This window comes from Coregonus lavaretus (assembly GCF_964263955.1).
Source record: "Coregonus lavaretus genome assembly, chromosome: 25".
Taxonomy (NCBI): domain Eukaryota; kingdom Metazoa; phylum Chordata; class Actinopteri; order Salmoniformes; family Salmonidae; genus Coregonus; species Coregonus lavaretus.
The window spans coordinates 22,325,232-22,338,928 of record NC_140012.1 but is presented as its reverse complement, the minus strand read 5'-3'; positions in this window follow the sequence as shown (position 1 = coordinate 22,338,928).

Genomic DNA, 13,697 nt, shown 5'->3' with positions numbered 1-13,697 from the left:
TCTTTGTGGATTTTGATGTGTGCTTGGGGTTATTGTCTTGCTGGAAGATCCACTTGCGGCCAAGTTTCAGCCTCCTGGCAGAGGCAACCAGGTTTTTGGCAAAAATGTCCTGGTACTGGGTAAAGTTCATTATGACATTGATTTTAACAACCAGGACCAGTGGAATCAAAATAGCCCACTGGGTTTGCTCAACGACATTGGCACTTGGATTAGAACTGGTGCTATGGTCAGATGACATGAAAATAGAGCTCTTTGGCCATGCACAACAGTGGTGGGTTTGGCGTCAAAGAAGGATGCATAAGCAGAAAATAACCCCATACCTACTGTAAAATAAGGGTGGTGGATCTTTGATGTTATGGGGCTATTTTGCTTCCACTGGTCCTGGGGCCCTTGTTAAGGTCAACGGCATCATGAACTATACCCAGTACCATGACATTTTAGCAAAAAACCTACTTGCCTCTGCCAAGACAATAATCGCAAGCACACATCAAAATCCACAAAGAAATGGTTAAATGACCACAAAATCAACATTTTGCAATGGCCATCTCAGTCTCCGAACCTGAACCCCATTGAAAACCTATGGTATGAATTGGAGAGGGCAGTCCATAACCACAGACGAAGGATATCGAGGATCTGGAAAGATTCTGTATGGAGGAATGGTCTAAGATCCCTCCCAATGCGTTTACGAAAGTAAATGGCAGGTAGCTTAGTGGTTAAGAGCGTTGTGCCAGTAACTGAGAGGTCGCTGGTTCTAATCCCCTAGCCAACTAGGGGAAAAATCAGTCGATGTGCCCTTGAGCAAGCACTTAACCCTAATTGCTCCTGTAAGTCGCTCTGGATAAGAGCGTCTGCTAAATTATGTTCTCCAATCTCATAAAACATTTTAGAAAAAGGCTCAGTGCCGTTATCCAAAAACAGGGGTGCCAATTATTTTGACTCCTATCTTTTTGAGATAACGTTTTACTTCTTAAACACATTTTTTTCTCTCTATGTTTATTTTTATTTTTATATATATATTTTTCAGCCATTGTATTAGTATAAAACAATATAATTTCTTATTTTTTTTCTCCGTTGCTCAGTATTTGTATTATTTATTTTATACAGTATTTTTTGCTCATCTTTATCAATCGTGCCAATCATTTCGGTCATGTGTCCTAAGGCTGTGGTGGTCATGACATTTTGTCAGCCGGTGATTGTCAAGCAAATAGCTGCCGGTCTCACGGTAATTTACCATTAATTAACATACACACATTTAGCATCTTGTGGCTTTCACGCATAGCCTACAAGCCACTGACATCTACATTTAAAAAAGTCTAATAAATCCATGTAATATAGCCTACACCATCACAATAAATCCATTATTTATTTTAGACAGGTCTAAAGAAACATGATATAACATAAGGACAACTCAGAATAGCGTACTCTGTGTTGTCCTTATGTTAGGCCCTGATCTGGCTATGCCATATGGCTGTGGGCTACACTACTTCATTTAGCAGACAAGATTTGCTTGGAATTCCAAGGCATTATTTTATAATATTTTATAGTATGAAGAATACAATTGAACATAGCTGAATAAAATAGAAATTCTATTTTCTCCAAACGATTTGAGGGAGTGCGCACATGCGGCTATTCTGTGTTGAGCTGTTAACAAAGAAACAGGTATTCTTATATGCTTAATTTAGAGTTATTTATGTAACTTTAGTTGTGATACAATTGTTGGGTTGTATGATTTGATTTTGAATACATTCTAAGGCTGCATGATGCGACTTTAATTATGATTTGAAAAAAGTTGCATGAAAGGCATGAGCTCTGCTTTGTTTCTTGCGCAGGCTGTACACACTTCATCAGTCTCTCATTCACAATTTGACAAGCACTTGATAATGCCTCGAATTTCCCAGCTGCATTCCCTTTGGCTCGAGAGGTTTTCTTGCCTCGGTTGGCTCGGCAGGCTCCCATCCCACGTCATGCCTCAGCTGGCTCGTCAGGCTCCCATGCCTCAGCCGGCTCGTCAGGCTTCCACGCCTCAGCTGGCTCATCAGGCTCCCGCGTCTCAGCCGGCTCGTGAGGCCCGTCAGGCTCGACAGGTTCCCGCTCCTCGGCCGGCTCAAGAGGCTCCCATGTCTCGGCCGGCCCGTCAGGCTCGCCCAGGTGGGATGCCGGGTGGTGTCTCTAGAGGGGGGGTACTGTCTTGCCTGCTCCCGCTCCCCCTCCCTGGCGCTCGATGGCGCCAGGCTGCCCATCATTACGCACACCTGTCACCATCGTTTCGCGAATCAGCGCTTCATTGGACTCACCTGGACTTCATCATTGTTTGATTGCCTCCCCTATATCTGTCACTTCCTCAGTTTCATTCCCATGTCTGCATAATGTCGTTATGTTTCCCCTGTCCAGACGCTGTCCGTGTTTTGTTTCATGTCTATTTATTATTATCCTCACCCTGTACTTCCTTCTCATCTCCAAGCGTCTGTCGTTACAATAGATCCCAAATTAATACAACCACTAGCATCAAAAAAACTGTTTTAAGCAATGAGCCTGACACAACAGATGAGAACTATTAGGATATTTCTTCACATTATAAGTGCAGCAGTGTGCACACGGCAGTAGGCTAAAGCGCATATGTTCCATTAGCAGGAAAACACCAATTATCAAAAGTGACCACAAATGCGATTATGCATGTAATGCTTTTATTATAAAGGTGCATTTATATGGTGAAAATGATCTTCCCCAAACTTGAAACTCACGCGCTGCGTATGCATGCCAGTTAGGCTCTACACCCCTTGTAAAGCGGATTAATGTGCTTCATTTTAAGACGTTATATGGCCACTTTAGTTGTGATACAAACCTTATCAAAACATATAGACCTATGGGCTAGGCTACATGAGGTGTGCGACTATGATTTGAAAAAGTCACAAAAAAAAGCATGCGCTGTTTGCCTTAAGCTGGGCATCATTCACAAGTGATAATATATCATTCACAAGTGATAGGCTAATATTGTCACCCATCACACTATTCTTGATTTAATCTTGTCTTTATATATATTAAATAGTATATGTGTGAAATTTGTTTTGATTTAGAATGGACCATTATCATACACCTATCTTGAAACAGGGGCATCTATGCACTTAAATAGCGAATGGAGGACACTTTTCCGTGGTTCATTTTCATGCCAGCCAGGTAGGCTATACTCCTGTTTTAAAGAGAAGCAATGTGCTTAATATTAGGAAAGTTGAGAAATAAATATAGTAAGCCTATAGAAAGTTGATCGGATCCTCCTCTTTTTAATAGAGGCCATCACTTACGCAATTGCATAGCCTATAGAAATGTTGCACAACATCAGCTCATGGGCTCTCATGAAGTGTTTGATTACATTTGCATTGATGAGTGAGTAGTCATGCTGTACTTCGCTCCGCAGGTAATATGACACATTACATTACAATGGAACGATTTGATTAGTGTAATGTTAGCTAGCTACATAGTTGTCTTTGTATCAAAGATAAAGGTGTAGTATAGAGAAACTATCGAGGTTAGCTAGCCAGCTACATTCGTTCGCAGCGACACCGTTTTTTCAAACAAAGTCAACACCGCAGCCATTGCTAGCTAGCCAACACTACCAGCTAGCAGTACTGTAGCAACTAAATACAATATAATTTTAGTCAATGAGAATTTTGCAACGCAAAGCTTCACTTTTTGAACATTCGAGATGTGTAGTCCACTTGTGTAGCTAGCATGACTGACTTTGTGCTAGCTAGCCAATGTGTAATTATTTATGCATTATGAAAGGAACTAGACACGGACACAAATTATCTGTTTAGTGTGTTAACACACTATTGGTAGTTTGTTGTAACCAAGTATTGGTGCTAAACCGTGTGTTATTGGATGCTAGCATGCTAGTTAGCTATGGCGTCATAGGATATGGTGCCCTGGGCGGTTTTCACGGAAGAATACTGTACCAAGTAAGCTAGCTGAATAAACTAAGTTAGAGTCTATTCCAAGAAACATTGAACCGCTGTAGTTTACAACAATTCTAATTTCTAAAGTGGAAGTTGGGAGAGTTATATTTGAGTGTTTCAGTGAAAGGTAAGTGAGGGAGGCCCCGCTCTCTTCCTTCCCCAGATGTTTAGTTAATTTTATTCCGATCACTTTTGCATTATTGTAGCCTTTTCTGTAGCCTGTCAACTATGTGTCTGTCTATCCCTGTTCTCTCCTCTCTGCACAGGCCATACAAACGCTTCACACCGCGTGGCTGCTGCCATTCTAATCTGGTGGTCCCTGCGTGCACGACCCATGTGGAGTTCCAGGTCTCCAGCAGCCTCTGGAACTGCCGTTCTGCGGCCAACAAGGCAGAGTTCATCTCAGCCTATGCTACCCTCCAGTCCCTCGACTTCTTGGCGCTGACGGAAACATGGATTACCACAGAAAACACTGCTACTCCTACTGCTCTTTCCTCGTCTGATCATGTGTTCTCGCATACCCTGAGAGCATCTGGTCAGCGCGGCGGTGGCACAGGAATCCTCATCTCTCCCAAGTGGACATTCTCTCTTTTCCCCCTGACCCACCTGTCTATCTCCTCATTTGAATTCCACGCTGTCACAGTCACTAGCCCATTCAAGCTTAACATCCTTATCATTTATCGCCCTCAGGTTCCCTTGGAGAGTTCATCAATGAGCTTGACGCCTTGATAAGTTCCTTTCCTGAGGATGGCTCACCCCTCACATTTTTCTGGGTGACTTTAACCTCCCTACGTCTGTCTTTGACTCATTTCTCTCTGCCTTCTTTCCACTCCTTTCCTCTTTTGACCTCACCCTCTCACCGTCCCCCCCTACTCACAAGGCAGGCAATACGCTTGACCTCATCTTTACTAGATGCTGTTCTTCTACTAATCTCACTGCAACTCCCCTCCAAGTCTCCGACCACTACTTTGTATCCTTTTCTCTCTCGCTCTCCTCCAACACTACTCACTCTGCCCCTACTCAGATGTGCCGTCGCAACCTTCGCTCTCTCTCTCCCGCTACGCTCTCCTCTTCCATCCTATCATCTCTTCCCTCTGCTAAATCCTTCTCCCTCCGATCTCCTGATTCTGCCTCCTCAACCCTCCTCTCCTCCCTTTCTGCATCTTTTGACTCTCTATGTCCCCTATCCTCCCGGCCGGCTCGTTCCTCCCCTCCTGCTCCGTGGCTTGACGACTCATTGCGAGCTCACAGAACAGGGCTCCGGAAATGGAGGAAAACTAGACTCCCTGCGGACCTGTCATCTTTTCACTCCCTCCTCTCTACATTTTCTTCCTCTGTTTCTGCTGCTAAAGCCACTTTCTACCACTCTACATTTCAAGCCTCTGCCTCTAACCCTAGGAAGCTCTTTGCCACCTTCTCTTCCCTGCTGAATCCTCCTCTTCCTCCCCCTCCCTCCTCCCTCTCTGTGGATGACTTCGTCAACCATTTTGAAAAGAAGGTTAACGACATCCGATTCTCATTTGCCCTATGCTTTGACTTCTTTCTCCCCTCTCTCTCCAGATGACTTGTGACGGCCGGCCGCCCAACAACCTGCCCGCTTGACCCTATCCCCTCCTCTCTTCTCCAGACCATTTCCGGAGACCTTCTCCCTTACCTCACCTCGCTCATCAACTCATCCTTGACCGCTGGCTATGTCCCTTCCGTCTTCAAGAGAGCGAGAGTTGCACCCCTCCTCAAAAAACCTACACTCGATCCCTCCGATGTCAACAACTACAGACCAGTATCCCTTCTTTCTTTTCTCTCCAAAACTCTTGAGCGTGCCGTCTCTAGCCAACTCTCCTGCTATCTCTCTCAGAATTACCTTCTTGATCCAAACCAGTCAGGTTTCAAGACTGGTCATTCAACTGAGACAGCTCTTCTCTGTTTCACGGAGGCTCTCCACACTGCTAAAGCTAACTCTCTCTCCTCTGCTCTTATCCTTCTAGACCTATCTGCTTCCTTTGATACTGTGAACCATCAGATCCTCCTCTCCACCCTCTCCGAGTTGGGCATCTCCGGCGCTGTTCACTCTTGGATTGCGTCCTACCTGACAGGTCGCTCCTACCAGGTGGCATGGCGAGAATCTGTCTGTTTGTCAGTACCCCAGCCAATTTTTAGGTCCATTGTTTGAGCATTTAGATTTCTGTATTTTTATATAAAAATTCTACACATTGCCCCTCTTTTCCTGACGCGATGGAGGTTTGTGTCAGGCATGGCTGCAGGCCATCCGACATTCTGCTTATGGTGTCGATACGACACCTGAAGTCATTCATCAGCTGCGGTTGACCGTGTCCAGTGATCACTTTGTGGCCACTGACTACAATGAGGAGCAGTTGAAACCAGGTTTTGTTCCCACCATCTTTCCACCATGGACGGGAAAGCTCTAACCAGTCAAGGTATGTTGCTAGCTAAGTTGCTAACACCTGTAGATAGTCACTACAAAGTAATTTATAATGTAATTTGTTTGCCATTCCCTGAACTAATTTGTGGTGTTTTTAGCTTAGCAACTACTGTAACGGTAACGTTATCCTGTCTTACTGACTGTTTTGTTTATTTTGCTTTGTGATGCAACTCCCTTTTGCATTATAATGTTACTAATAAGAAATAGTATGGCGTCACAGTTTTCTGTAGTGCTATTGATTGCATAAAGTTACTCGCCCTAGTTAAGGTCCATGAGTAGGACACAGCCCTAGCCAGAGCTATATAGATAAATATATGGCTCTGGCCCTAGCTGGTGCATGAGTTGTAATGACAACAAACTAGCCCAACCTTTACATTATTTCAATTAAAACATTTAGAATATCAGATCAGCTCATTGACATGTAATGACTGACTCTGTTTTATACCAGCCAACATCACCAATCACTTTTTCTGTTTCTACCTGCCTGGGAGGGAATGGAAGAAGGAAAGGGGTGGTGGGACAGACATTAGGATAGGACAATGAACTATACTGTCTCTGATTTTATCTTTGTTCAATTTCTCATATCTTCTAGCTTTGTATCCTTTTCACACCCGTTTCAAAGAGGGGACCCAATGTTCCTCCACTCATGCCTCCTACAAAACATGTTCAGGAGAATGCAAGGAAAGACTAATTAGGACACATTTTTGTTTTGTTATTCTGTTACACATCTTTCAGGAGATCCGAGAAGCCGTGTGGAGTATTCCAAACAGGCCAAGGACTGGGTAGAGAAGAGTGTCTGAACAGAAGACATTCCACTTTAGAACCCGATTGATCCAGCAGGCTGTCAAGCGGCGGGAAGATAAACAAAGACCCAGACTTCAAAGTTGACACCCCAGACCTACCTCCCAACATCGCCCTGGTTGAAAAACCAACCAAGGAGGAGCTGGTGGAAAATAGAGAAATAATAGAAAAGTAATAACACGTAATAATAAAAGTAATAATAAATACACAATGAGTAACGATAACTTGGCTATATACACGGGGTACCAGTACTGAGTCGATGTGCAGGGGTACGAGGTAATTGAGGTAGATATGTACATATAACTAGGAATAAAGTGACAGATAATAAACAGTAACCGCAGCGAACGTGATGAGTCAAAAAAGGTGGTGCAAATAGATGAATGCAGATAGTCTGGGTAGCTATTTTGTTAACTATTTAGCAGTCTTATGGCTTGGGGGTAGGAGCTGTTCAGGGTCCTGTTGGTTCCAGACTTGGCGCATCGGTACCGCTTGCTGTGTGTGATGCAACAATTTCCATGGTAATATAGAATGTTCATTCAAATGATGCTAACTGATGTGGCTCATGCATTGGAATGTATTTTTTGTGATGTCAGTTGGGTTGATTCAACAAATCACAGCACAGATTGATGTGTACACTTCCTGCTTTTACTTTATGCTTTTACTTCCGGCTTTGCTCCAATGGGTACACTTGCAATGGCCGGCAGTCCACCAATTATACCATCATTGTCTTGAATGGGAACACCCATTCTATTCAATGAGGGGATTCGATTAATCTGGCCCGGGCAGCCATGTTTTGCGCCGGGTTAGTTTTGGAACCGGGCTGCCTCCCAGGCGTGAGAGTCGGATTCTGTGGGAAGGTCTCAATTGCATACTCCTCGTATCCTCTCTCCTCGTCTCCTTCTCGACCTCTGGCTTTCTCACCAATGTGTTTTGAGAAGGAGAGAGGACGTGAAGAGTATGCAATTGGGATCTTCCCTGTGTTTTACATAACCCCACGGTTCTCATAGCTACCGTCCTATAGGTTTTTAATCCAACCCAACCTTAATCAAGCTCACCTGTTGGAGTGAAAACCTACAAGACAGTTGCTCTCCAGGAACATGTTTGTAAATCCCTGGTCTAACTAATGCTGAGTGACAGTGTGAATGGCATAGTAACTATGTAATTGTTGTTTTATAATAACATTGTTTATTACGTTTTTTTTATTAACTACAATGTTATTTCTTGAAAATGTTATTCGTACAAGACGCTATGAGCTTCCTAACATCCTGGAATCCAATGTAGCTGCTGTTGGGGTCAGGGTAGTTGGATGTAATTGCTGACACCACAGGCTTGGAGTACCCGTCATTGGCCTCGACCTAGATGTTCTCCCCTCAGCATCCACTCTAAGGTCATCCGATAAGAGACCAGTCTGTATTTGGTCCCATGTTTTATGAGCTGAAATAAAAGATCCCAGAAATGTTCCATATGCACAAAAAGCTTATTTCTCTCAAATCTTGTGCAAATTTTTTTTTACATCCCTGTTAGTGAGCATTTCTCCTTTACCAAGATAATCCATCCACCTGACAGGTGCAGCATATCAAGAAGCTGATTAAACAGCATGATCATTACACAGGTGCTCCTTGTGCTGGGGACAATAAAAGGCCACTCTAAAATGTGCAGTTTTGTCACACAATGCCACAGATGTCTCAAGTTTTGAGGGAGCGTGCAATTGGCATGCTGACTGCAGGAATGTCCACTAAAGTTTTGCCAGAGAATTGAATGTTAATTTCTCTACCACAAGCCGCCTCCAACATTGTTTTTGAGAATTTACCCGAAAGGCTTCCTGCCGCAATACTATTGATGGCTCTCTTGGTATTGTATACGTGAAGACTGTATAGCCAACTCAAGGGTGTTAGTGGTCAAGTGTGAGGCTGTTTTTCTTTCTCTTGTGTGTGGGTTTACAGGCTAATTAGGATATTATTGGTATAAAAGCTAGACTGGCAATTGCAAGCAACATGTTCTTCTCTACTACCACTATTGACTTTTTACTTCTTACACTGTTTGGTAATATAAATTCTTGTTTATGTAGACCCAGATTGTGAAGTGCGCTTCCCATACATTCTATTTCTATGGCGCGCATCCATTCGTTCTAGACACTCTGTACCTAGCCAGCATGTCATCACTGTCAGACACACTTGAAGGGGACTACAGTAGCCAGTTACATTATGGGGTTTAGGCAGGATACTCTAAAATACAGTTGGAAGGGTGTCATTAGGTAGGCTATTTATTTTCATTTTACAGAGTAATATAAATATCCTGTGAGTAATATTAGCCAAAACACTTACGCCCGGCCAAACTGAGCAATCGGGGGAGAAGGGACTTGTTCAGGGAGGTGACCAAGAACCCGATAGTCACTCTGACAGAGCTGCAGAGTTCCTTTGTGGAGATGGGAGAACATTTCAGAAGGACAACCATCTCTGCAGCACTCCACCAATCAGGCCTTTATGGTAGAGTGGCCAGACGAAAGCCACTCCTCAGTAAAAGGCACATGACAGCCCGCTTGGAGTTTGCCAAACGGCACCTAAAGGACTCTCAGACCATGAGAAACCAGATTGAACTTTTTAGTCTGAACACCAAGCGTCACGTCTGGAGGAAACCTGGCACTATCCCTACGATGAAGCATGGTTGTCGCAGCATCATGCTGTGGGGATGTTTTTCAGCGGCAGGGACTGGGAAAGTAGTCAGGATCGAGGGAAAGATGAACGGAGCAAAGTACAGAGATATCCTTAATGAAAACCTCAGACTGGGGCGAAGGTTCACCTTCCAACAGGACAATGACCCTAAGCACACAGCCAAGACAATGCAGGAGTGGCTTCGGGATAAGTCTCTGAATGTCCTTGAGTGGCCAGCGAGAGCCAGGACTTGAACCCGATCTAACATCTCTGGAGAGACCTGAAAATAGCTGTGCAGCAACGCTCCCCATCCAACCTGACAGAGCTTGAGAGGATCTGCAGAGAAGAATGGGAGAAACTCCCCAAATACAGGTGTGCCAAGCTCAGACTCAACGCTGTAATCGCTGCCAAAGGTGCTTCAACAAAGTACTGGGTAAAGGATCTGAATACTTATATAAATGTGATATTTCAGTTTTTTATTGTTAATACATTTGCTAAAATTTATAAAAAACAGTTTTTGCTTTGTCATTATGGTGTATTGTGTGTAGAATAAGGCTGTAACGTAACATAATGTGGAAAACATCAAGGGGTCTGAATAGTTTCCGAATGCACTGTATAAACAGCCCAGAATTGTTTTGGGGTGAATTTCCCCTTTTAATATGAATTACCATCAGCTAAATGGTAAATTATTTCTATCATTCTGAGCACCGTGGGTGGACACCCTAATCATATGGGTCCGGCAGAGTTCTCCAATGTCTGGTCAATTAAAATGTTGCCGGTCAAATGTCTGGTGCCACATTTTCCTAATGGAAACCCTGCTCTTTACAACCACAGCAGCACACCACCCAATACCCAATGGCCTTGGAGCACGTCGATTGAAGAGCAAGGTTCCCTTGAGTATGGGCTGGATTTATGTATGAATGAATGTATGAGGTGAGCTCGTCCACAAAGATCCTATATAAATCAGTTCTATATGTACAGTAATTATATTAGCTTGTCTACAATGGTGACATACTAATGGACGGTCATCCTTAGGGAGAGAGTGTTAACTCTGTTGGAATTAAAATGGGTCAAAAGGAACATTCTGAGTGGGCCGTTCGGATTGTTTGATTAATGACTTCTGGTCACGTCACCTCTTATAATCCAGTGCCTTTCGCAGTGTTAAACAAATTTGACAATGTCAAATTCTTTAGTGCATCCTTGTATGAAAAGGACTGGTTATTTGCTACCAATATGCTACATAGCAACAAGACTTGTTGGAGACAGAGCCAAACGGGAGTGGCAGTAATGGTGATATTGAGTGTCTCCACATGCTTTCATATTAAATGGGGTGGACCTTGAAAATACATAGACCAATGAGATGTGGTTTTAGCCCAACCCTGATTATCCAGGGCTCTATTCAATCTGTATCACTGAACCGTTAGAGATTTTGCGATAGAAATGTAAAGTTAAATTCCGATTGAGCCGACATATGCAGCGTTTATCATGAATGAGGTCTCCACTAACGCGGGAACTTTGCCTTTAAAATTAAATTACACTGTAACGTTGAACTTCCGCGATACGGATTGAATAGAGCCTCTAGTCAACTTTGATTTGCTCATGCACAGTATCAGATTGATTAAAATAAATGCATTGCACAGCTTATTTTCATATGTTTAGGTAATAAAACATCAACATGGTCATCAAGTTAATTGCTTATTACTCACATTATTCACTTCTCTGAGAAGGGGGACTGTGATTTCCCCATAAATATAGAAACAAATCTGTCAAGATGTTTTTTTGCTGATTATTTTCTCAATGTGTATGTGGATGCAACACAAATATGCAAATTCTGTCAATGAGTGATTTACTTATTCAAGCCTTTTCACCCACTTCTCTCTCGCTCTCTTTTCTTCTCTCTCTCTCTCTCTCTCTCTCTCTCTCTCTCTCTCTCTCTCTCTCTCTCTCTCTCTCTCTCTCTCTCTCTCTCTTTCATAGGTGTATATATATACAGTGGGGGAAAAAAGTATTTAGTCAGCCACCAATTGTGCAAGTTCTCCCACTTAAAAAGATGAGAGAGGCCTGTAATTTTCATCATAGGTACACGTCAACTATGACAGACAAATTGAGAAAAAAAATCCAGAAAATCACATTGTAGGATTTTTAATGAATTGATTTGCAAATTATGGTGGAAAATACGTATTTGGTCACCTACAAACAAGCAAGATTTCTGGCTCTCACAGACCTGTAACTTCTTCTTTAAGAGGCTCCTCTGTCCTCCACTCATTACCTGTATTAATGGCACCTGTTTGAACTTGTTATCAGTATAAAAGACACCTGTCCACAACCTCAAACAGTCACACTCCAAACTCCACTATGGCCAAGACCAAAGAGCTGTCAAAGGACACCAGAAACAAAATTGTAGACCTGCACCAGGCTGGGAAGACTGCATCTGCAATAGGTAAGCAGCTTGGTTTTAAGAAATCAACTGTGGGAGCAATTATTAGGAAATGGAAGACATACAAGACCACTGATAATCTCCCTCGATCTGGGGCTCCACGCAAGATCTCACCCCGTGGGGTCAAAATGATCACAAGAACGGTGAGCAAAAATCCCAGAACCACACGGGGGGACCTAGTGAATGACCTGCAGAGAGCTGGGACCAAAGTAACAAAGCCTACCATCAGTAACACACTACGCCGCCAGGGACTCAAATCCTGCAGTGCCAGACGTGTCCCCCTGCTTAAGCCAGTACATGTCCAGGCCCGTCTGAAGTTTGCTAGAGTGCATTTGGATGATCCAGAAGAGGATTGGGAGAATGTCATATGGTCAGATGAAACCAAAATATAACTTTTTTGGTAAAAACTCAACTCGTCGTGTTTGGAGGACAAAGAATGCTGAGTTGCATCCAAAGAACACCATACCTACTGTGAAGCATGGGGGTGGAAACATCATGCTTTGGGGCTGTTTTTCTGCAAAGGGACCAGGACAACTGATCCGTGTAAAGGAAAGAATGAATGGGGCCATGTATCGTGAGATTTTGAGTGAAAACCTCCTTCCATCAGCAAGGGCATTGAAGATGAAACGTGGCTGGGTCTTTCAGCATGACAATGATCCCAAACACACCGCCCGGGCAACGAAGGAGTGGCTTCGTAAGAATAATAATATAATATAATATAATAATATAATATGCCATTTAGCAGACGCTTTTATCCAAAGCGACTTACAGTCATGAGTGCATAATTTTTTTTTGTGTATGGGTGGTCCTGGGGATCGAACCACTACCTTGGCGTTACAAGCGCCGTGCTCTACCAGCTGAGCTACAGAGGACCACTTCATTTCAAGGTCCTGGAGTGGCCTAGCCAGTCTCCAGATCTCAACCCCATAGAAAATCTTTGGAGGGAGTTGAAAGTCCGTGTTGCCCAGCGACAGCCCCAAAACATCACTGCTCTAGAGGAGATCTGCATGGAGGAATGGGCCAAAATACCAGCAACAGTGTGTGAAAACCTTGTGAAGACTTACAGAAAATACACTGTATTTGATACACTGCCGAATTTGCAGGTTTTCCTACTTACAAAGCATGTAGAGGTCTGTAATTTTTATCATAGGTACACTTCAACTGTGAGAGACGGAATCTAAATCAAAATCTAGAAAATCACATTGTATGATTTTTAAGTAATGAATTTGCATTTTATTGCATGACATAAGTATTTGATCACCTACCAACCAGTAAGAATTCCGGCTCTCACAGAGCTGTTAGTTATACAGGTAACAAGTTCAAACAGGTGCAGTTAATACAGGTAATGAGTGGAGAACAGGAGGGCTTCTTAAAGAAAAACTAACAGGTCTGTGAGAGCCGGAATTCTTACTGGTTGG